Source organism: Rutidosis leptorrhynchoides, chromosome 2, assembly GCF_046630445.1.
Source record: "Rutidosis leptorrhynchoides isolate AG116_Rl617_1_P2 chromosome 2, CSIRO_AGI_Rlap_v1, whole genome shotgun sequence".
Taxonomy (NCBI): Eukaryota; Viridiplantae; Streptophyta; class Magnoliopsida; order Asterales; family Asteraceae; genus Rutidosis; species Rutidosis leptorrhynchoides.
In genome coordinates this window covers 436,767,649-436,792,397 of record NC_092334.1, presented here as the reverse complement: position 1 = coordinate 436,792,397, position 24,749 = coordinate 436,767,649, and positions in this window count along the sequence as shown.

The window sequence follows — 24,749 nt, the reverse complement described above, 5'->3', positions numbered from 1 at the left end:
TTTATGATATATGTAAAAATTACTTGTATTAATAAGTAATTTTTTTATGAATCTAACTCTTGTCTATTTTACAGTTTAAAAACACAAAATGGATAGACAACCCAATATTTTAAGAGACCTACCCGGAGACATGATTGATGAAATCTTGTCTAGAGTCGGTCAGAATTCCTCGGCACAACTATTTAAGGCGAAATCAGTTTGTAAGACATTCGAAGAACGTTCCAAGAAGGTCTTGGTTTATAAGAGACTTTTGTTTGAAAGATGGGGGATATCACATTGGGAAACCCATAAGTTACGATGTGTTTACTTTGGCGCATATATTGCGGGGAACCCAAATGCTATTTTACGCAACGGGTTAAGAAATTATTTTGACTCAATGTATCCGAATATAGGACTTCATGATTTAGAAAAAGCGGCTAACATGCAACATAAAGAAGCATGCTATGCTTACGGGTTAGTAATGTTCGCTTCTCACCCAAGTGAGAACAAGAACATCGGGCTACAACTATTAAACAAAACGTTCCCACAAGTAACGGAGTCGGTAATTGGGGTAAGAAATGAGGTTTTTAGATTGTTACAGGACTGTTGGACATTACGTAACCCTCATCCCTTTGACGACGTTACAGCACGCTGTCTTATCAACGGCCATAACGGTTATGTTCCACAAGACCAAGGATGGGAAGTAGTCCTAGTAAAACCAGAATGCATGACTTGTTTCTGGACGTATGAATTACGTGTCTTTATTACCTTTGCTGAATGACTTGTGTACTAGCTAGAATTATCTTCACAACTATCTTGTATCAAAGTTATTGTGTGCTATATTTCATGCTTTATGTAAAATAAGCGGTATTGTAAGTTTGTAAAATATTGTATAAAAGTTTGAACGCGAAATATTATTATAATCAGTTTTTCATATAGAATTGTAGTAGTTGAATTGTATATTAGCTACAAAGTATGAACTTAACGGGTAGGTACTACCCGAATTTAAACTTATAAAACGCTAATATGAAGAAAAATCTTTTATAAATGAGTTCATATTATGCTACGAAATACTATTAACTACTCTTAATATTCTGTATGATTAACTTGTTCCATTTGACTATTTTGAAGGAAATGGCACCGACTACTCGACACACCGTGAATATGAATGAAGAGGAATTCTGTACTTTTCTAGTTTCAAACATAGCTGCAGTACAGGCTGCGCTACATACCAACAATAACCTTGGATCTAGCAGTACAGGAAATCGTGTAGGATGCACCTACAAAGAATTCACTGCCTGCAAACCTTTGGAATTTGATGGAACTGAAGGACCGATCGGATTGAAACGGTGGACCGAGAAGGTCGAATCGGTGTTTGCCATAAGTAAGTGTACTGAAGAGGACAAAGTGAAGTACGCTATGCATACCTTCACAGGTTCTGCGTTAACATGGTGGAATACCTATCTAGAGCAAGTGGGACAAGATGATGCGTACGCACTACCGTGGTCAGCATTCAAGCACTTGATGAACGAGAAGTACCGTCCCAGAACCGAGGTCAATAAGCTCAAGACAGAACTTAGAGGGTTACGAACCCAAGGATTTGATATTACCACGTACGAAAGACGATTCACAGAATTGTGCCTATTGTGTCCGGGAGCGTTCGAAGATGAGGAAGAGAAGATCGACGCGTTTGTGAAAGGATTACCGGAAAGAATCCAAGAAGATATAAGTTCACACGAGCCCGCCTCCATACAACAGGCATGTAGAATGGCTCACAAACTAGTGAACAAGATTGAGGAAAGAATTAAAGAACAGACGGCTGAAGAGGCCAATGTGAAGCAAGTTAAAAGAAAGTGGGAGGAAAATGGTGATAAGAATCACCAATACAACAACAACAGCAATTACAATAATAATCGCAACAATTATCCCAACAATCGCAACATCAATCGCAACTACAACAAACGGCCCAACAACAAAAACAACAACAACAACAACAACAACAACAACAACAACAACAACAACAACAACAACAACAACAACAACAACAACAACAACAACAACAACAACAACAACAACAACAATCATCCCAACAACAATAACAACCGCAACAACAACAACAACAATCAGAAGCAGCTATGTCAAAGGTGTGAAAAGTATCACTCGGGGTTCTGCACCAAATTTTGCAACAAGTGTAAAAGAAATGGTCATAGCGCGGCGAAGTGTGAGGTCTACGGACCAGGGGTTAACAGAACGAAAGGAACAAATGGTGTTGGAACGAGTAATGGTGGAGCAAGTAGTGTCAGAGCAAGTTATGCCAATGTAGTTTGTTATAAATGTGGAAAACCGGGCCACATTATTAGAAATTGCCCGAACCAGGAGAACACGAATGGACAAGGCCGCGGAAGAGTTTTCAATATTAATGCGGCAGAGGCACAGGAAGACCCGGAGCTTGTTACGGGTACGTTTCTTATTGACAATAAATCTGCTTACGTTTTATTTGATTCGGGTGCGGATAGAAGCTATATGAGTAGAGATTTTTGTGCTAATTTAAGTTGTCCATTGACGCCGTTGGATAGTAAATTTTTACTCGAATTAGAAAACGGTAAATTAATTTCAGCATATAATATATGCCGGAATCGAGAAATTAAACTGGGTAGCGAAATATTTAAGATTGATTTAATACCAGTAGAGTTAGGGAGTTTTGATGTAATAGTTGGCATGGACTGGCTGAAGAAGGTGAAAGCAGAGATCGTATGTTATAAAATTGCAATTCGCATTGTACGAGAAGAAGGAGAACCCTTAATGGTGTACGGAGAAAAGGGCAACATGAAGCTACATCTTATTAGTAATTTGAAGGCACAAAAACTAATAAGAAAAGGTTGCTATGCTGTTCTAGCACACGTCGAGAAAGTACAAACTGAAGAAAAGAGCATCAATGATGTTCTTGTTGTAAAAGAATTTCCCGATGTATTTCCGAAAGAATTACCGGGACTACATCCACATCGATCTGTTGAATTTCAAATAGATCTTGTACCAGGAGCTACACCAATAGCTCGTGCTCCTTATAGACTCGAACCCAGCGAGATGAAAGAACTGCAAAGCCAACTGCAAGAACTATTAGAACGTGGTTTCATTCGACCAAGCACATCACCATGGGGAGCTCCTGTTTTGTTTGTCAAGAAGAAGGATGGTACATTTAGGTTGTGTATTGACTACAGAGAGTTGAACAAATTTACCATCAAAAACCGTTATCCACTACCGAGAATTGACGACTTATTTGATCAACTACAAGGCTCGTCGGTTTATTCGAAGATCGATTTACGTTCCGGATATCATCAAATGCGAGTGAAGGAGGATGATATTCCAAAAACTGCTTTTAGGACGCGTTATGGTCATTACGAGTTTATGGTTATGCCGTTTGGATTGACTAACGCACCAGCTGTGTTCATGGACCTTATGAACCGAGTGTGTGAAGGTATTTCGTATGCCCGAGAGACATATTAAATTAATGTAGCTAATATGTTTTGATCTAAGTCGGGTCATACCCAATAACAAGCTTACCGACACCTTATTCGTATTTGATCTTAACGATTGGATCATTGATTAAATACGCAACACTTGAACTTTAAGAAAAATGGTTTTCTGAAATATTACTTGATGTGTACATATATATATAAATTATGGAATAATTTATATAATATGGAATTAATTATTTATTGGTTAAATAATTAATTTATTTATGTTACATTTTATATAAATGGGTTTTATATAATAAAATGTATATGTATAAATAAAATGGAAGGTTTTATAAAATAGTTTATAAAATTTAATTTTATAAAACTTATTTAAAAGCCTACAAGTAAGTGGCATTGGAGCATGCACTTTGACTTGCCATGTGTATGGTTACTTCAAGTATCAAGAGTCATAAGTACCAAGACTTGTAGTAGACCAAAACACACATGCATACACATCAAAATAGCACAAAAAAACTGCAAAAAATCTGCTCCCTTTGAGCTGTAAAAACCGTGGGGTTTCAAGGGGGTAGAGGGGTTCTTAATTTGATTTTTGCAAGCCATATTCAAGTGTTAACAAACCCTAACCAAAGCACAAGGTGTTGGTGATAAGCTTGGGGTATAACAACTTGAGGTTTCATACATTTGGAGCTCCATTCATCCTCATCTTCTTCATCATATTGTTGTAACCATCAACTAGCTTGAGGAGGTAAATTACTAAACCCACTTGTTGTATGTAAGCATATTATTTCAAGACTTGATATATTTATGGAATTTGTCTTTTAAAATGGTTGATATATAACATGATACTTGCATGCTTCCGCTCACTTTATCTTCATAAAATGGGTTTATGAACTTGTTAAAATGTAGAACGTGTTTCTCAAAAAGTTTGTCAAATTCCATCAATGGTATCTAGAGCCAAGGTCTTTGAAATATGCTTCTTGTTTATGACTTTTAAATCCACTAATCTTACAATCTAGTAACATGCATGAAACTAGAATGTAAAAATTTTTGGATTTTGGGTGGGTTCTTATTTTGGCCGAATTTTAGGGAGTTCCAAAGTGGGTTTGGAACTTATTTTTTGGTCAAATTTTGTTGTTTAATGTGGTTCACAATCAAGCCTAGACCTTGTGTTTAAATGGTTGTATGTTGTGGTTGATTTATTCATTCTTATGGTTTGTAATATTAATCATTCATTTGGTTTGTAATAATTTGTAATATTCATTCATTTGTAATTTATTTTATATTTGGTATGTAAAATAGATTAGGTTGTAATTTCATTTTCTAGAAAAAAAAATGTATTAGGATATATTTTTTGTAAAGAGAATGAAGAATGAAGATGATGAAGATGAACACAAGTTGGAAGCATTTGGATGCAAGATTAAGTGGGAGATTATAAATCTCCTACTTTGTCATAACCCATAGAAGGTGACATTTGTTTTGACTAAACAAATGTCTACCAAAATGGCTTGATTGTGAACTTGGTTGTTTTGCATGTTTATTGTGTTTGTATGTTTGGTTGCTACAATTTATCACACATTTACAACTTGCAAAATGACATTATAATTGGTTATAATTAAAACAACAAAAGGACACTAATAAATGGTTATTAAGGACATAAATAACAATGCATATAAAATGGTTTATATCAAAGTAATTGGCTTTACTAATATGACATGAAAATAGGTTTTTCATAAAACACTACACACCAAATGCATGTTGGTGTATAGCATTTTGTTTTCTAAAACTAGAATGTAGAAAACATAAAATCCCTTTAACTAAAACAAGGTAAACAAGTTAAACGCCATCCTTTTGTGGAAACACTTAGACATATTAGGAATCTCTTGATGGGATAAAGGTCACCTAACCGTCATGAGTGAACTAATATGAATAAGGTACACTTCGCATACATGTGGGATAAAGGTCACCTAACCACTTGTATGTTAAGTCTACATGTTTACACAAGTAGGACGACTTGATTTGGGAATCATGAACTTAGGGTCACCGAAGCATGAGGAACAAATAGGCGTTGATGGGATTAATATGCCATGCAAAAGGATTGCATGATCCCATAACTTAGAAGTTGCAAAAGGATTGCAATTGTCATTATGACTACCTAGCTAAATCAAATGACGGGATAAAGGTCACCTAACCGAAATTTGATTTACCGTTGGATTCTAATATTTAATAAAACAAATTAAAAGGGTATTGTTTATTAAATTTAAAATCGATACTTAAAAGGACTTTGTTGAATTTCGTAGATGGCCGCTAATAACAACAACAACATGCAAAACGCACCACTTAACATGAACAACCTATCGTTACGGTCTCTCCTCGAGAAAGACAAACTCAATCATACCAACTTTATGGATTGGTTCCGCAATCTTCGGATTGTCCTCAAACAAGAGGATAAAGCGTATGTACTTGAGGACCCCATTCCTGATCAACCGGATGAGAATGATATGGAGGCAATGGCCTCTTACGATAAGTATTGCCACGACTCCCTTCAAGTCTCATGCTTAATGCTTGGGACTATGATACCCGAACTCCAAAAGGATTTCGAGCATCATAGTGCATACGACATGATAACGCAATTGAAGGAGATGTTCCTCCAACAAGCGCGTGTCGAGCGTTTCGAAACGGTTCGGGCGCTACATGCTTGTCGTATGGACGATACCCAATCGGTTTCATCTTATGTACTTAAGATGAAAAGCCTTATCGATCGTGCTAACCGCCTTAACCTAAACATATCTAATGAGTTAGCCACCGATCTTATCCTTAACTCCCTATTAAAAAGGTTTGATCAATTTGTAATTAATTACAATATGAATGGGATGGATAAGAGCATAGGTGAGCTTCACGGTATGCTTAGAACGGCGGAAACTAGCATGGGTAAAAGGGCTTTACCCGTGTTAGCAATCGATCAAGGTGGGTCAAAAGGTAACACCTCTAAGCCAAAGGTGGCCAAGATAAAAGGACCCGCCCATCAAGGCAAAGGGAAAGGGAAGATGGTTACCCCAACCATCAACAAGGCTAAGAAGCAAAAGGTAGCCGAGAAGGCAAACCCCAAAGAAGACCCATGTTTCGGTTGCGGTGAGATGGGTCATTGGAAACGAAACTGTCCGGTCTATCTTAAGGAGTTGAAGGACAAGAGGGATGCAGGGCAAACCTCAGGTAATATATATATGGTATATATAGAGCTTAGTATTACTTCTTCTAATACATGGGTATTAGACACGGGATGTGGAACTCATATTTGCAATTCTTTGCAGGGGTTCAAAAGAAGTGATCATAAGGCGGGAACATCAAGTCTCTATATGGGCAATGGTGCAAAGGTGCATGTTAAAGCTCAAGGAGATTTTATTTTGAAGCTTCCAAGCGGATTGGAACTTATTTTAGAAAATGTTTTGTATGCTCCGGATTTGTGTAGAAACATTATTTCTATTTCTCGCTTAAAACAATGTGGTTACGTTGTTAATTTTATTGATGATGATATTCATGTTTCTAAAGACAATGTATTCTATTTCAAGGCTTCGCCTTCAAATGGAATTTATGAATTGGTTCATGATGACGCATCTTCGAGCTCTATATACCATACAAGCACCAAGAAACTCAAAAGGGATTTGAGTGATTCCTATTTATGGCATTGTCGCCTTGGCCATATAAACAAGAACCGAATGCATACACTTCAAAAGAATGGACTTTTGAAATCAAATGAACTAGACTCATTTGATGTATGTGAATCTTGTTTACAAGGCAAAATGACAAAAGCACCTTTCCAAGGGACCTATGAAAGGGCTAAAGACTTATTGGGATTAATACATTCGGATGTATGTGGACCCTTTAAGCCCATAACTAGGAATGGTGAAAGATACTTCGTTACTTTCATTGATGACTTCAGTCGTTTCGGATATGTCTACTTGTTAAGACACAAGGATGAAATGTTTGAAGCATTCAAAGAATATCAAAACGAAGTACAAAATCAACTCAATAGGACAATTAAGGTACTTCGTACCGATAGGGGAGGTGAATACCTAAGCGATGCCTTCCAAGATCATCTTAGGAGTTGTGGGATTATCTCACAACTTACTCCACCCGGAACACCCCAACTTAATGGAGTTTCCGAAAGGAGGAACCGAACCCTAATGGATATGGTTCGATCTATGATGGCAAGAAGCTCGTTACCTCTATCATTTTGGGGTTATTGTCTAAGCTCCGCGGCTCGTATTTTAAATATGGCCCCAACCAAGAAAGTGGAACGAACTCCTCATGAGATGTGGTTTGGAAAACCTCCTTCTCTTTCATACTTGAAAGTATGGGGATGTGAAGCTTATCCTAAGCGTTACGTCCCTAATAAGTTGAATGCTCGATCCACGAAGTGTATCTTCATAGGATATCCCAGGATGATATGGGATACTATTTCTATGATCCTTCCGAGCAGAATGTATTTGTTGCTCGGAAGGCTGAATTCCTTGAAACTAAGTTCCTAATGGAAGACAAAAGTGAAAGGAAGATAGATCTTGAAGAGGTTCAAGATCAAGTAGATGATACACAATTGGCTGACACTAGCACTCAACATGAAAATGTTGAGAGTGATCAGATGGATGATCAAAATACACAAGACGTTCGCAGATCTGGTAGGATTAGTAATCCTCCTGAGAGATATGGGTTTATCATGGATGGTTGCTATGTGGTTGATTTGGATGAACCAATAAACTACCAAGATGCTTTATCAAGGATTGATAAAGATAAATGGCAGGAAGCCATGAACGCTGAGATGCAATCCATGTATGACAACCAAGTTTGGGAACTTGTTGCGCAACCTCCTGGCTCTAGGCTAGTTGATTGTAAATGGCTGTTCAAAATGAAAACAGACATACATGGGAACTTGGATACATATAAAGCTAGACTTGTAGCAAAAGGTTTCACTCAAACTCAAGGGGTTGACTATGATGAAACTTTTTCGCCTGTGGCGATGCTAAAGTCTATTAGGATATTACTTGCCATTGCTGCTCATTATGATTATGAAATATGGCAGATGGATGTCAAGACCGCTTTCCTAAACGGACATCTTAAGGAAGATGTCTATATGGTTCAGCCTGAGGGTTTTGTTGATCCGAAATATCCTAAAAAGGTATGCAAGTTAAAGAAGTCAATCTACGGATTGAAACAAGCATCTAGAATGTGGAATCATCGTTTTAATGAGGAGGCCAAGAAATTTGGCTTCATTAAAAATGGTGATGAAGCTTGTGTATACAAGAAAGCTAGTGGGAGCACTATCATGTTCCTTGTACTATATGTGGATGATATATTGTTATTTGGAAATGATATTCCGGCAATGCAAGGTGTTAAAACTTGGTTAAGCAAATGCTTCTCCATTAAGGATCTTGGAGAAGCACAATACGTTTTGGGGATTGGGATCTACAGGGATAGATCCAAGAAACTGATAGGTTTAAATCAAAGTGCATACATTGAAAAAATCTTGAAAAGGTTCAAGATGGAGAACTCTAAGAAAGGTTTGGTACCTATTCAAAAGGGAACACTTCTCAGTTCATCTCAGTGCCCCACCACGAAAGATGAACAGGAGAGAATGAAGAAAGTCCCATATGCTTCTGCCATTGGGTCAATCATGTATGCAATGATATGCACTAGACCGGATGTGTCATGCGCTCTTAGCCTGACAAGTAGATACCAGAATAACCCAGGAAACAGTCATTGGATTGCTGTTAAAAGTATATTGAAATACCTTAGGAGGACAAAGGATATGTTTCTGATATATGGGTTTGGTGAGGAGGAACTCGCTGTAAAAGGTTACGTGGACGCGAGTTTCCAAACTGATCGTGATGATTCTCGATCACAATCCGGTTATGTCTTCCCATTAAATGGAGGTGCGGTCTCTTGGAAGAGTTCAAAATAGGATGTTGTTGCTCTATCCACTACAGAGTCGGAGTACATTGCCACATCATTGGCAGCTCAGGAAGCTGCATGGATGAAGAAATTCATCGACGACTTAGGAGTAGTCCCTTCCATTCAGGACCCTCTTGAGATCTTTTGTGACAACGAGGGTGCGATTGCTCAAATCAAGGAACCTCGTGCTCATCAAAAGACCCGTCACATTGAGCGGAGATTCAACTACATAAGGGATGAAGTTGAAAAGGGAAAGATATGTATTCGCAAAGTTCACACAGATCTTAATATAGCGGATCCTCTCACGAAGCTCTTACATGGATCAAAACATGCTGGACATGTTTGTGCATTAGGGCTTCGATATTCTAGTGATTGGTTATGATCTGTTTTAAGTATTGTAACGGAACGAAGTAGTTCAAACTCATTTATACAATTATGGCATTAATTTATCTTGAGTTATGTTCCTATTTTGCATATTTTATCCATGAATAAGTAATTATTCTAAAATTCCGTAGTCGATCACATTCATGGGAACAAGTGTGAGGTTTAGACTATTATGAACTTGGATTGGTATACATTCAAGGGATGAATGTGGGGCAAGGTTGCAACCAAGGTTCATAGATATTTGTGGGATACAAATATTGGAAGACCCGCTCTCAAGACTTACTAAATAGAGCCTTTGTGGTCGATCACATGTAGTCTTGATTAAAGGCGAATATCATTGTATCCTCTGACCTGAGATACATATTGGGTTCGGATATTTACCAAGTATTGTGCCTTGATTCTTTCCTTCGCTAGTCTGAAATATGGTAGTTCATAAGGAAGAGCTCAGGTATAATGCAAGGTGTATATTTAGGACGTATGTAGTCAAGATGGAATTTGTCCCTCTTATTCATTGAGAGTCAGATGTCTAAGGCCTGATAAAGTTAAATCTAAAAGAGAGTGATCACTCTGTATCTCTTGGAATTAACATGACATCTAGGACGAAAGGATGTAATGAAAAGATTCACCTATTCATATTCGAGATGTGAACTCGAAAGGGATGATGTTATTGAATGGCACAAAGTCATAACATATTGGGGGTGATGGACGGTCGTTAGGTGGTATCCATCACTTGCATTAATTTCTTATGTTTCTCGTGTAAGTGGGAGATTGAAGGTATTTCGTATGCCCGAGAGACATATTAAATTAATGTGGCTAATATGTTTTGATCCAAGTCAGGTCATACCCAATAACAAGCTTACCGACACCTTATTCGTATTTGATCTTAACGATTGGATCATTGATTAAATACGCAACACTTGAACTTTAAGAAAAATGGTTTTCTGAAATATTACTTGATGTGTACATATATATATAAATTATGGAATAATTTATATAATATGGAATTAATTATTTATAGGTTAAATAATTAATTTATTTATGTTACATTTTATATAAATGGGTTTTATATAATAAAATGTATATGTATAAATAAAATGGAAGGTTTTATAAAATAGTTTATAAAATTTAATTTTATAAAACTTATTTAAAAGCCTACAAGTAAGTGGCATTGGAGCATGCACTTTGACTTGCCATGTGTATGGTTACTTCAAGTATCAAGAGGCATAAGTACCAAGACTTGTAGTAGACCAAAACACACATGCATACACATCAAAATAGCACAAAAAAACTGCAAAAATCTGCTCCCTTTGAGCTGTAAAAACCGTGGGGTTTCAAGGGGGTAGAGGGGTTCTTAATTTGATTTTTGCAAGCCATATTCAAGTGTTAACAAACCCTAACCAAAGCACAAGGTGTTGGTGATAAGCTTGGGGTATAACAACTTGAGGTTTCATACATTTGGAGCTCCATTCATCCTCATCTTCTTCATCATATTGTTGTAACCCTCAACTAGCTTGAGGAGGTAAATTACTAAACTCACTTGTTGTATGTAAGCATATTATTTCAAGACTTGATATATTTATGGAATTTGTCTTTTAAAATGGTTGATATATAACATGATACTTGCATGCTTCCGCTCACTTTATCTTCATAAAATGGGTTTATGAACTTGTTAAAATGTAGAACGTGTTTCTCAAAAAGTTTGTCAAATTCCATCAGTGTGTGGGCCATATCTTGACAAGTTTGTCATTGTTTTCATCGATGACATACTTATTTACTCAAAGAATGATCAAGAGCACGAAGAACATTTGAGAAAAGTGCTAGAAGTATTGAGGAAAGAAAAATTGTACGCTAAGTTTTCAAAGTGTGCATTTTGGTTGGAAGAAGTTCAATTCCTCGGTCACATAGTGAACAAAGAAGGTATCCAGGTGGACCCGGCAAAGATCGAAACCGTTGAAAAGTGGGAAACCCCAAAAACTCCGAAGCATATACGTCAATTTTTAGGATTGGCTGGTTACTACAGAAGATTCATCCAAGATTTCTCCAAAATAGCAAAACCCTTGACTGCATTAACGCATAAAGGGAAGAAATTTGAATGGAAGGATGAACAAGAAAAGGCGTTTCAATTATTGAAGAAAAAGCTAACTACGGCACCAATATTGTCATTGCCTGAAGGGAATGATGATTTTGTGATTTATTGTGACGCATCAAAGCAAGGTCTCGATTGTGTATTAATGCAACGGACGAAGGTGATTGCTTATGCGTCTAGACAATTGAAGATTCACGAACAAAATTATACGACGCATGATTTGGAATTAGGCGCGGTTGTTTTTGCATTAAAGACTTGGAGGCACTACTTATATGGGGTCAAAAGTATTATATATACGGACCATAAAAGTCTTCAACACATATTTAATCAGAAACAACTGAATATGAGGCAGCGTAGGTGGATTGAATTGTTGAATGATTACGACTTTGAGATTCGTTACCACCCGGAAAAGGCAAATGTGGTAGCCGATGCCTTGAGCAGGAAGGACAGAGAATCCATTCGAGTAAAATCTATGAATATAATGATTCACAATAACCTTACTACTCAAATAAAGGAGGCGCAACAAGAAGTTTTAAAAGAGGGAAATTTAAAGGATGAAATACCTAAAGGATCAGAGAAGCATCTTAATATTCGGGAAGACGGAACCCGGTATAGGGCTGGAAGAATTTGGGTACCAAAATTTGGAGATATGAGAAAAATGGTACTTAGAGAAGCTCATAAAACCAGATACTCAATACATCCTGGAACGGGGAAGATGTACAAGGATCTCAAGAAACATTTTTGGTGGCCGGGTATGAAAGCCGATGTTACTAAATACGTAGGAGAATGTTTGACGTGTTCTAAGGTCAAAGTTGAGCATCAGAAACCATTAGGTCTACTTCAACAACCCAAAATCCCGGAATGGAAATGGGAAAACATTACCATGGATTTCATCACTAAATTGCCAAGGACTGCAAGTGGTTTTGATACTATTTGGGTAATAGTTGATCGTCTCACCAAATCAGCATACTTCCTGCCAATAAGAGAAGATGACAAGATGGAGAAGTTAGCACGACTGTATTTGAAGGAAGTCATCTCCAGACATGGAATACCAATCTCTATTATCTCTGATAGGGATGGCAGATTTATTTCAAGATTCTGGCAGACATTACAGCAAGCATTAGGAACTCGTCTAGACATGAGTACTGCCTATCATCCACAAACTGGTGGACAGAGTGAAAGGACGATACAAACGCTTGAAGACATGCTATGAGCATGTGTTATTGATTTCGGAAACAGTTGAGATCGACATCTACCGTTAGCAGAATTTTCCTACAACAACAGCTACCATTCAAGCATTGAGATGGCGCCATTTGAAGCACTTTATAGTAGAAAGTGCAGGTCTCTGATTTGTTGGAGTGAAGTGGGGGATAGACAGATTACGGGTCCGGAGATAATACAAGAAACTACCGAGAAAATCATCCAAATTCAACAAAGATTGAAAACCACCCAGAGTCGACAAAAGAGCTACGCGGACAGTAAAAGAAAAGATATAGAGTTTGAAATTGGAGAAATGGTCATGCTTAAGGTTTCACCTTGGAAAGGCGTTGTTCGATTTGGTAAACGGGGGAAACTAAATCCAAGGTACATTGGACCATTCAAGATTATAGATCGTGTTGGACCAGAAGCTTACCAACTGGAGCTACCTCAACAACTCGCGGTTGTATTTCCAGAAGATACGTCAACACCTCCAACTACTTAAAATTTCGGGACGAAATTTATTTAACGGGTAGGTACTGTAGTGACCCGAACTTTTCCATGTTTATATATATATTAAATGAAATTGTTATTTACATGATTAAGTGTTTCCAACATGTTAAGCAATCAAACTTGTTAAGACTTGATTAATTGAAATAGGTTTCATATAGACAATTGACCGCCCAAGTTGACCGGTGATTCACGAACGTTAAAACTTGTAAAAACCATACGATGACATATATATGGTTATATATATAGTTAACATGATTTTATTATAAGTATGTATCTCATTAGGTATTTTAATAATGAGTTATATACATAAAAATGAGACTATTAATTTAAGAAACTCGAAAACGATATATATAACGATTATCGTTATAACAACGTCTTACTAGGTACATATGAATCATATTAAGATATTGATACACTTGGTTAATTTTGTTAAATGATAAGTAAATATATTATTAAGTGTATTAACAATGAAATACATATGTAAAAATAAGACTACTAACTTAATGATTTCGAAACGAGACATATATGTAACGATTATCGTTGTAACGGCATTTAACTGTATATATATCATACTAAGATATATTATATATCATAATATCATGATAATATAACAATTTAACATCTCATTTGTTATAATAAACAATGGGTTAACAACATTCAACAAGATCGTTAACCTAAAGGTTTCAAAACAACACTTACATGTAACGACTAACGATGACTTAACGACTCAGTTAAAATGTATATACATGTAGTGTTTTAATATGTATTCATACACTTTTGAAATACTTCAATACACTTATCAAAATACTTCTACTTAACAAAAATGCTTACAATTACATCCTCGTTCATTTTCATCAACAATTCTACTCGTATGCACCCGTATTCGTACTCGTACAATACACAGCTTTTAGATATATGTACTATTGGTATATACACTCCAATGATCAGCTCTTAGCAGCCCATGTAAGTCACCTAACACATGTGGGAACCATCATTTGGCAACTAGCATGAAATATCTCATAAAATTACAAAAATATGAGTAATCATTCATGACTTATTTACATGAAAACAAAATTACATATCCTTTATATCTAATCCATACACCAATGACCAAAAATACCTACAAACACTTTAATTCTTCAATTTTCTTCATCTAATTGATCTCTCTCAAGTTTTATCTTCAAGTTCTAAGTGTTCTTCATAAATTCTACAAGTTCTAGTTTCATAAAATCAAGAATACTTCCAAGTTTGCTAGCTTACTTCCAATCTTGTAGAGTGATCATCCAACCTCAAGAAATCTTTCTTATTTATAGTAAGATATCTTTCTAATACAAGGTAATAGTCATATTCAAATTTTGATTCAATTTCTATAGCTATAACAATCTTATTTCGAGTGGAAATCTTACTTGAACTTGTTTTTCGTGTCATGATTCTGCTTCAAGAACTTTCAAGCCATCCAAGGATCCTTTGAAGCTAGATCTATTTTTCTCAATTCCAGTAGGTTTATCCAAGGAACTTGAGGTAGTAATGATGTTCATAACATCATTCGATTCATACATATAAAGCTATCTTATTCGAAGGTTTAAACTTGTAATCACTAGAACATAGTTTAGTTAATTCTAAACTTGTTCGCAAATAAAAGTTAATTCTTCTAACTTGACTTTTAAAATAAACTAAACACATGTTCTATATCTATATGATATGCTAACTTAATGATTTAAAACCTGGAAACACGAAAAACACCGTAAAACCGGATTTACGCCGTCGTAGTAACACTGCGGGCTGTTTTGGGTTAGTTAATTAAAAACTATGATAAACTTTGATTTAAAAGTTGTTATTCTGGGAAAATTATTTTTATTATGAACATGAAACTATATCCAAAAATTATGGTTAAACTCAAAGTGAAAGCATGTTTTCTAAAATGGTCATCTAGACGTCGTTCTTTCGACTGAAATGACTACATTTACAAAAACGACTTGTAACTTATTTTTCCGACTATAAACCTATACTTTTTCTGGTTAGATTCATAAAATAGAGTTCAATATGAAACCATAGCAATTTGATTCACTCAAAACGGATTTAAAATGAAGAAGTTATGGGTAAAACAATATTGGATAATTTTTCTCATTTTAGCTACGTGAAAATTGGTAACAAATCTATTCCAACCATAACTTAATCAACTTGTATTGTATATTATGTAATCTTGAGATACCATAGACACGTATACAATGTTTCGACCTATCATGTCGACACATCTATATATATTTCGGAACAACCATAGACACTCTATATGTGAATGTTGGAGTTAGCTATACAGTGTTGAGGTTGATTCCAAAATATATATAGTTTTAGTTGTGATCAATACTGATACGTATACACTGGGTCGTGGATTGATTCAAGATAATATTTATCGATTTATTTCTGTACATCTAACTGTGGACAACTAGTTGTAGGTTACTAACGAGGACAGCTGACTTAATAAACTTAAAACATCAAAATATATTAAAAGTGTTGAAAATATATTTTGAACATACTTTGATATATATGTATATATTGTTATAGGTTCGTGAATCAACCAGTGGCCAAGTCTTACTTCCCGACGAAGTAAAAATCTGTGAAAGTGAGTTATAGTCCCACTTTTAAAATCTAATATTTTTGGGATGAGAATACATGCAGGTTTTATAAATGATTTACAAAATAGACACAAGTACGTGAAACTACATTCTATGGTTGAATTATTGAAATCGAATATGCCCCTTTTTATTAAGTCTGGTAATCTAAGAATTAGGGAACAGACACCATAATTGACGCGAATCCTAAAGATAGATCTATTGGGCTTAACAAACCCCATCCAAAGTACCGGATGCTTTAGTACTTCGAAATTTATATCATATCCGAAGGGTGTCCCAGAATGATGGGGATATTCTTATATATATGCATCCTGTTAATGTCGGTTACCAGGTGTTCACCATTTGAATGATTTTTTTCTCTATGTATGGGATGTGTATTGAAATATGAAATCCTGTGGTCTATTGTTACGATTTGATATATATAGGTTAAACCTATAACTCACCAACATTTTTGTTGACGTTTAAAGCATGTTTATTTTTAGGTGAATACTAAGAGCTTCCGCTGTTGCATACTAAAATAAGGACATGATTTGGAGTCCATGTTTGTATGATATTGTGTAAAAACTGCATTCAAGAAACTGATTTCGATGTAACATATTTGTATTGTAAACCATTATGTAATGGTCGTGTGTAAACAGGATATTTTAGATTATCATTATTTGATAATCTACGTAAAGCTTTTTAAACCTTTATTTATGAAATAAAGGTTATGGTTTGTTTTAAAAATGAATGCAGTCTTTAAAAAATGTCTCATATAGAGGTCAAAACCTCGCAACGAAATCAATTAATATGGAACGTTTTTAATCAATAAGAACGGGACATTTCAGTGGTCACATACACTTATTATTTGCTTCTACTTAGTGAAGCATGCTTTTGAAATGTAAAACATTTGATGTCGGTTATGACATCACCTTTTTATCGTGAATGCAACTTCTTTAATTACAGCATATAGTACTTACCCTTATAATGATCCTGTTGTTGATGATTCGTATACGATGGTTTTGTACGGGGCATCACATTTGGTATCAGAGCATTGGTTGTAGGGAATTAGGTTGCATTAGTGAGTCTAAGACCGACCCGAGTAGGATTCACTAATAGGACTAATCTACAACTTGCTAGTTTACTTGTTTCCGCTGAATTTACTGCATGCTACTGCTTACTTTTTCCGCTATATGCCGTATGCTGCTACATGATTTCACTACTGCATGATGCTACTTACTTTCGATTGCATGCTACTTTCATACGAATTACTGTTATTGCCATGCTAGTTACCGTTATACATAATTTAAACTGTTGGCCTATTATTTGCTTGCTTTATGACATAATGACATGGAAAATTTATTTTTCCTTGTTCAGATGTCGGATGTTCCACCTGCTGGCATTTTGGGCAGTACAGACTCAGACCCCGTCGCCCTACCTACTGCTACACCTGCTGCTGCTACTGCCGATACACCGGCCCCGACACCCACTAGTGATCCCGGCGTTTCTACTTCCGGAGCTGGTACTAGTGCACCTGCCCCAGTGTCTGCTCCCGGACCCTCGAGGTCACAGCCCCGCATTGGTGGTATTGAGATCCCCGCGGAGTTCGGGGAAGGGCCGTTTCGTAAATTCAGATGTATGAAACTTATTATTATTAATGAATGGAACTTTGCGTTATTTAATTCTTGCACGATGTTCTATCTACATTGCTGTACGATGATTCTGTGGTATTTGTACCTAGATGCATTATTTAATAACATGTGATGTTTTGATTCCATGTTGGTCACTATATACTGTATTATTACTACTTGCATGCTGGATTTTGACTTGAGTCAAAATTTTTGTTTAGAATACCATGGCTAACGGAAGATCCACACCTACCGCCGCCCAGATTGAGGACATGATCAACGAACGGGTCGCTGCAGCCCTAGTAGAAAGAAATCTCGAAGCTCCACCGCCACCACCACCGGTTATTCCACCCGTTCGAAATGGGTGTACATACAAGGAATTCCAGAGCTGCAAACCGCATAACTTCAGCGGCACCGAGGGACCAGTTGGTCTCACCAGATGGTTCGAGAAACTTGAATCAGTATTCTGAGTTAGCAACTGTTCGGAGGATAATAAAACCAAGTTTACATCTTGCACGCTATCTGACGGCGCGCTAACGTGGTGGAACACGTTAGCTCAAGCAAAAGGGATTGATGAGGCGTATGCTATGCCTTGGGAAGAGTTTAAGTGTGCTATGATTGAGGAATACTGTCCAAGGACCGAAATACAAAAGATGGAGATCGAATTTATGCAGTTGAAAGCCGTGGGAAATGATCTTAACAGTTACAATCGTAGGTTTTTGGAGTTAGCATTAATGTGTCCGACCATGGTCACCCCCGAATTCAAGCGCATGGAGAAATACTTCTCGGGACTTTCTAAGTCCATCAAGGGTAATGTTACCTCATCCAAGCCACCGAGTGTTCCCGAAGTAATGCGCATGGTGCATACTCTATTGAATCAAATCATCCTTGACGAGCCGGAGAAGGCTAAGTTTGAAGCTGGTAGTAGCGAAAAGCGAAAGTGGGATAATAACAATAACAACAACAACTACAACAACAACAACAACAACAACAACAACAACAACAACAGGGGGAGAACCTATGACCAGACCCCCGCCAAGAGGCACAATAATGGTGGAAACCCTAATCCCAACAACAACACCAACACCAACCCGAACTACAAAGGAACCTTACCACAATGCAAGCGGTGTTACAAGCACCATACTGGGTATTGTAATGTTGTGTGTGAGAAGTGCCAACGGGCTGGGCACATCGGGAAGGACTTCAAGGTTACTACTTTGAATGGGAAGCCAAACACCAATGGTCCGAAGAAGTGTTATGAATGCGGGCAGACGGGCCATTTCAGAAATGCGTGCCCAAACAAGCGAAAAGACGGAGTACCACCCTGTGGTAGAGCTTTTAATGTTAATGCAAGGGATGCACGCGATAACCCCGACTTGGTGACAGGTATATTCACAATTAACAATCTTTTAGCTTCTGTCTTGTTTGATACTGGTGCGGATAGAAGTTATGTATGTAGACATTTGTACGATAAGATTAATTGGTCATTAGTCCCGTTAAAAGAAAGTATGCTTGTCGAGGTCGCAAATGGAAAACTTGAAAAGGTTGACCATATTAGTCGTGGAGCTGTTATCAACATAGCTGGTGCAGATTTCAAAATTGACTTGATGCCTATCAAACTGGGAAGTTTTGACGTGATCGTCGGTATGGATTGGTTGAGCAAGATAAAGGCCGATATTATCTGTGGAGATAAAGCACTTCGCATACCACAAGGAGATGGCGAACCACTGGTTATCTATGGAGAGAGATGTACCTCGAAGATGAACCTCATTAGTTGCGTGAAAGCGTAAAAGATTATGAAGAAGGGTCGTTTTGCGGTCCTAGCACATGTGAAAGCGGTAGAAACTGAGGTGAAGAGCGTGAACGACGTTCGAATTGTGAACGAATTTTATGATGTCTTCCCAGAGGAGTTGCCTGGATTGCCGCCGCAGAGAGAGGTAGAGTTTCAGATTGACTTAGTGCCAGGAGCTGCACCTGTAGCTCGCGCACCTTATAGACTCACACCTTCCGAGATGCAAGAATTACAGAGTCAACTACAAGAGCTGTTAGACCGTGGATTTATCCAACCAAGTTTCTCGCCTTGGGGCGTACCTGTGTTGTTTGTGAAGAAGAAGGATGGATCCTTCTGTATGTGTATCGACTACCGTGGACTCAACAAATTGACTATCAAGAATCGGTATCCTCTTCCACGAATTGACGATCTTTTTGATCAACTACAAGGATCGAGCGTTTATTCAAAGATCAATTTGCAATCCGGATATCACCAGCTGAGGGTGAAGGAAAGTGACGTGATGAAAACTGCATTCAGGACCCGTTATGGTCATTATGAGTTTCTCGTGATGCCATTCGGTTTGACAAATGCACCTGCCGTGTTCATGGACCTCATGAATCGTGTCTGCAACCCTTACTTGGACAAGTTTGTTATCATCTTCATAGATGATATCCTCATCTACTCTAAGAGCGAAGAAGAACATGAGCAACACCTCCGATTACTGCTTGAACTCTTAAGACAAGAGCAACTTTACGCCAAATTCTTCAAGTGTAAATTTTGGTTGAAGGAAGTACAATTTTTGGGTCATGTTGTAAGCGACCAGGGTATCAAAGTTGATCTCGCCAAGATTGAAGCCATCAGTAAGTGGGAGACCCCCACTACTCCGACGCATATTCGCCAATTCCTAGGTCTCGCCGGTTATTACCGAAGATTCATCGAAGGATTTTCTCTGATTGCGCATCCTTTGACCGTGCTGACTCACAAGGGCAAGAAGTTCATTTGAGAACCCGCACACGAATCAGCATTCCAAACTTTGAAGAAGAAGTTAACCTCCGCACCTATTCTATCACTTCCCGAAGGCAGTGACGATTTCGTTGTTTATTGTGATGCATCGAAGAGTGGTTTTGGTTGTGTACTGATGCAACGATCAAAGGTTATTTCCTATGCCTCCCGCCAATTGAAGACTCACGAGCGAAACTACACTACGCATGATCTTGAACTTGGAGCCGTTGTCTTTGCGCTCAAATTGTGGAGACATTATTTGTATGGAACTAAGAGTACTATCTTCACCGATCACAAGAGTCTCCAGCACCTCTTTGATCAGAAGCAACTGAATATGAGACAGCGTAGATACGCTCAACGACTACGATTGTGAACTCCGTTATCACCCTGGCAAGGCCAATGTTGTAGCTGACGCTTTAAGCCGAAAGGAGAGGATGGCACCTCTTCGTGTTAGGGCTCTGAACATCACCATCCATTCGAACCTCAACAACCAGATCAGAGTAGCCCAAGTTGAGGCTCTCAAAGAGGAGAACATATCTCACGAACATTTGAACATACTTGTCTCTCGATTCGAGGTTAGGGAGTCTGGACTCCGATGTTATGCCGGAAGAATTTGGGTACCTTTTTATGGAGATCTACGAAACCTGATACTTGATGAAGCACACAAATCGAGATATTCGATTCACCCCGGCGCCAGCAAAATGTACCACGACCTTAAAGAACAATATTGGTGGCCGAATCTCAAGAAGGACGTTGCGACTTATGTTGGTAAGTGTTTAACTTGCTCGAAGGTTAAATCCGAGCACCAGAGACCTTCTGGGTTACTTCAACAACTAGAAATCCCACAATGGAAGTGGGAACGGATAACAATGGATTTCATCACCAAGCTACCAAAGACGGTGGGCGGATACGATACCATTTGGGTTATTGTTGACCGCCTCACCAAATCTGCACACTTTCTAGCGATGAAGGAAACGGATACAATGGAAAGACTTGCTCATCTATACATCAAGGAGGTTGTATCATGACACGTTGTACCTTTATCGATCATCTCCGATCGCGATCCCCGTTTTGCCTCTAGATTTTGGCGTTCTTTGCAAGAAGCCATGGGAACTCGTCTTGACATGAGTACTGCTTATCATCCTCAGACTGACGGGCAAAGTGAACGAACGATTCAGACGTTGGAAGACATGTTGCGTGCATGTGTCATTGATTTTGGAAAGGCCTGGGAAAGGCATTTGCCATTAGCCGAATTCTCGTACAACAACAGTTATCACTCAAGCATTAATGCTGCACCTTTTGAAGCATTGTATGGCCGTAAGTGCCGAGCTCCTATTTGTTGGGCCGAAGTAGGCGAAAGGCAAATCACCGGACCCGAGGTAGTCCACGAAACGACGGAGAAGATTGCTCAGATTCAAGCTAGCCTTAAGACTGCCCGTGATCGCCAAAAGAGTTATGCCGATCTTAAACGTAAAGACTTTGAATTTAACGTTGGTGATCGTGTAATGTTGAAGGTTTCACCTTGGAAGGGTGTGATTTGTTTTGGAAAATGTGGAAAGTTAAACCCACGATACATTGGTCCTTTTGAAATCCTGGAATGTGTTGGACCCGTTACATATCGTTTGGATTTACCAGCACAATTGAGCTCAGTTCATCCTACCTTCCACGTGTCAAACTTGAAGAAGTGTCTTGCTGCACCTGAACTTATCATACCACTGGAAGAACTTACAATTGATGACAAACTCCACTTTGTGGAGGAACCTGTTGAAATTATGGATCGTGAGATCAAAACTTTGAAACGCAATAAGATTCCGATTGTCCGAGTACGATGGAATGCCAAACGAGGACCTGAGTTTACTTGGGAACGAGAGGATCAAATGATGCGGAAGTATCCTCACCTTTTCCCGACTCCTCCATCTACCTCAGCTTAAATTTCGGGACGAAATTTTCTTTAACAGGGGGGTAATGTAACGACCCTGGAATTTCCAACATTTATTTATTAATAATTACTATTATTAATACGTGTGATTAAACGAATGTATGTTATTACATTTACATGTTGCTATGATTGCCCGTACTTGACTTTTAAGTGCCCGAAACGTCTTTGTGACACCCGGAACTTTCACGAATAATATTTTTAGATATTATTTACATTCATGATTAAATTTATTAATCATTTTAATTAACTAAGGCTATTAGTTAGTTACTTGGGCTTTAATTGGTTTAACTTGTGATTTATTTGAACTTGGGCTTTGTTAGTGTAATGGACTCATGTTATTGGACTTCCAAGCCCACCCTATATTATTAGTGGACTTAGTTAGCCCACTCTTCCTTGTAAGTATTACTTGTAATGGTAACTAGCTAGTTTTGTTCATTTAGAATCTAGTTTACACATAATCCCCATGCATGCAACCTCTTTATCCAACTTTTAAGACTTTGCACTCAAGGAACTTGTAGGCAACTCATCTCTCCCCTTTATTCTGCAGCAGGCCGTCGGCCATATCGGGGTGTAGAGGAGAGTTTTATTTTTTTTACTACATCACTTACTTGTAATCTCACACACATACTTCATTTCAAACTTACATCTTACTTTCCTCTCATATTTTTCTCTCATCTTTCCTTTACTTGTAAGTACCAAGAACATCTTTTTCTCCCCTTTTCTTTTGGCTAAAACCGAATTTCATATTCACAAATCATCATCATCTTTTGTAATTTGTAGTTTGATTACTTGTTGTTAGTTTGTTACATGTAATTGTTAGTTATTCTTTACTAGTTTCCAAGAATAAACTTTCTAGTTTGATTCTTCTTATTTCTTGTATTTATCAAGAACACTCAAGAACATAACTTACTAGTTATGATTCTACATATACTTTCTTAAAAGATTGCAAGTTCATGTGTTGATTAAATTCATACTTGAAGTTCATGAAGTAAACTTTAAAGTTTACTTTCTAAAGATCAAACTTTGGTTTGAATCTTTAAAGTATGAACAACCATGAACAAATTACATGTTTACTTAGTTACTTCTTCATTTTATGCACTTTAATTTCATGTAGTTAGTTTATATGGTCAAGTACTACAAGTTAGTCTTGATCTCATATCTCTTGAACAAATTAAGTTAACCTTGAAAGTTCAAGAACACACAAATAAGTTTTCTTTAAATATAACTTTGGATCTAGACTTTTGAGTCTTGGATCTTCAAGATCAAACTAAGAACTATGTTCTACTACTTATGATCTTGATTATTTAGTTTACTTTCAAGTTTGTAACTTGTTATTAGCTTTAAAGTCCATGTATGTGTTAGATCTAAGACTTTGATGTAACTTTGGTTCATCAAACTTCATACAACTCTTAAGTGAGTTGTGCTTCATGTCTTAGACTTGCACTTGGGTTATGATGGTCAAGACTTGGTTAAGATGATGTAGATACATCAATGAGTTGTACACTTGAAGCTATATGCATCAAGGATGAGAACCATGATGAACATCAAGCACCAAGACCACCGGAACCCTTTTAAACTTACTGTTTCTGTCCAAAAGCTACTGATCTGATGTTTCTATAACAGACCAGTAGACCTGGGCTGTTCTAACCTTGATTTTTAGATACAACTTTTTGATTAGATAACTTTTCATATAGGACTCGTGTTAATCCGAGTTACGGTTTAGGATTTATGGCCCTCCGATCGTCACTATGTCCTTTAACGTTGTGCAGAAATTTCTGACCTACTCGCACTTAGACCGTCGCCACGGTTAAACAAAGACGAGTTTACTTCTGTAAATTTTACCACACTTAAGGGACTCATATACGGAGCCATGGCCACTGGTCTCACCTTAATTCAGTAAGGGTAGAGTCCGTGGTGACTGACTGAATTCAGACTTTGTTTTAAACTACTTTCATAAACGAAACCTACTTTACGCCTTTTGTTTAACGATGATTGATGATGACCCTTAAGACCTTAATTACATACTTTTAAACCTATTAAGACGATTTACTGACTTAGTACTATTTGACTTAGGTTGAGGACCTCGGACTGTTTACTTGCACACCTTTCCCGACTACTACTTTACCGCTACATATCATTGTGAGTTATAGCATTCCCTTTTTACTTTAACTATTTTGGGAACTGAGAATACATGCGGATTTTATGTTTTACATACTAGGCAC